Genomic DNA, 2,122 nt, shown 5'->3' on the forward strand with positions numbered 1-2,122 from the left:
ATTTCAGTGCAAGCATTAAATGTCTAGCTAAAAGGGCATTGCAGTACGTTATACTTATTTTGATATAAACATACTTTATATCATCAAACAAGTAAACACTGCCCTAAGATCCTTCAGAGACTGTGTCAACTGTTCCAACTGGCAGTTATTTATAATATCTTGTAACACATCTTTGTCAAACAAACATGCTTAATTAGTCATCATCAGGAAAGACTCGTACATTGTCAGGACGTTTTTAACAACTTATTCCCTCCTGAACAGCTGATTTTATGACAAATATTTACGATAAAATAATGTGATTTTTTTTTATATCCCCAATCATTGAAAACTTCAATAAATAAGCGTGGTATCATGTCTTCCAGAGTTAGTGTCAACAAAAAACAACGACAGGTAATCAAATCGTGAAATAGAATCAGTGAAATGTTCAAGTTGAGTTCTGTTTTCCAGTTCACATGTATTCATAACGAGAATCATAGATTCAACGTTGCGTACACAGTCTGGTGCAATGGGCAGGGGACAAGTAAACAGGGCAGGTCTCCATCATGCAGGCTACCAGTTGACCAGGTGCTGCAACCCCCCCCCCTCCCCCCCCCCCCCCCCCCCCCCCCCCCCCCCCCCCACACACACACACCTGAACATACTGGTCGTAACTTAGGTATGTCATTGATGACAAATAAGACAGACATGTATGTTCTTCACACGAAAGATACAACAAACGACAAAATGAAATTTAAACAAATTCTCAGTAAATAATGAAAAAAATAATGAGATGGATTACTCGAATGCCTGGGTTTAAAAGCATCAGTCGTAATTCCATTCTTCCGAACGCAAGCGACGCAACAAGGTCGAATTCGAAGTTGCTGATGTATTGTTGAATCAGTAATGTGTTGAAGTGCATCACAGTTTGCAGAGGCCAGGGTTTGACACACAACCGCCAGACTGTAAGAAGAACAAGAACAAGACGAAGAACGTGGATGATGAAGAAGAAGAAGACGAAGAACGTGGATGGTGAAGAAGAAGAAGACGAAGAACTTGGATGAAGAAGAAGAAGAAGAAGAACTGGGAAGAAAAACTTAGAAGAAGAAGAAGAACTGGGAAGAAAAACTTAGAAGAAGAAGAAGAAACCTGGAAGAACCCGGAAGAAGAAGAAGACAGTTTGACACCACTGGTGCGCCATACGTAACAGTCTGTGAGACCTGTAAAGAGATCCTATTTCATGGAGTGTAGTCGGCGAAGCAGTGCTCGCGATATCAGGTTACCCCCCCACCAAAGATCTGATTGTCAGTGCACGTAGAACTCTGGTCGGTGTTGTTTGTCCGTGAAACCGATTCTTGGTGTGCTTCTGTTTCTTGCTTTGCTGTGAACTGTGTTGTGGTTGGCGGGCAACCGGTTTGTGAAGTCCAAGACAAGAATGACAGTTCCAATGAGAGTGTGACAGAACGGATTGGTGTCAAACCTGAAGTGAAAGGATTGTTCAAGGTCTGTAAGTAATAGCTTGTGTTAATGGATTGCTGTAAAATCTTTCGTGACAGTCCGAGAAATAGAGAGAGAGAGAGAGCATTTAACGCATTCTGATGGAAATTGTTAAAAAGAGTTTATGGTTGCCACTTGAGAATGGTGTATCTGGAGGGGAAAAAATTCCTTAAGAGAAGATTGACAGTTTAACATCTTTATGCGATAGCTCGAGTGAATAAACTGGTACAAAATATGTACATGAAAGGATTTGTATTTTCTATTTATGAGCAGAATGACCCTTCAAAATTTTTAAGTGAAAGGTCGTGTGGATAGACTGGTGACAAATCATATGTGAAATGATTTATCTTTAAGACTGGAATCACGATTAAGATCTTTGAGTAAAAGACATGCCAAATCTTTCGAGAAAGAGGCGTGGGTTTGGAGGGGTGGAGGGGGGGGGGAAGGTTCTTCTTCTACCTCTTCTTCTTCTTCTTCTTCTTCTACTACTACTACTTCATCTCCTTCTTCTTCTTACTCTTCTTCTTTTCTTTCTTTCTTTCATTCTTTCTTTCCTTTGAGAAAAAGAAACTGTTGGCTGTGTCAAGATGAAGAAGAGAAAACACTGATCTTTGATGAGTCTTTGTTGCTTGAAAGATCGCTGCAGTCA

At 40.4% G+C, this 2,122-nt stretch overlaps 1 protein-coding gene across 1 annotated transcript in view; it reads left to right on the plus strand.

The window, feature by feature from the left end:
- Nucleotides 1–1,296: 1,296 nt before the first annotated feature.
- Nucleotides 1,297–2,122, plus strand: part of LOC143282842 (uncharacterized) — a 46,351-nt gene continuing 45,525 nt past the window's right edge. Inside the window, exon 1 of the mRNA XM_076588670.1 lies at nucleotides 1,297–1,479. The gene's annotated coding sequence lies outside the window, so the exon portion shown is untranslated. The remainder of the gene's footprint in view (nucleotides 1,480–2,122) is intronic.

This window comes from Babylonia areolata, chromosome 6, assembly GCF_041734735.1.
Source record: "Babylonia areolata isolate BAREFJ2019XMU chromosome 6, ASM4173473v1, whole genome shotgun sequence".
Taxonomy (NCBI): Eukaryota; Metazoa; Mollusca; class Gastropoda; order Neogastropoda; family Buccinidae; genus Babylonia; species Babylonia areolata.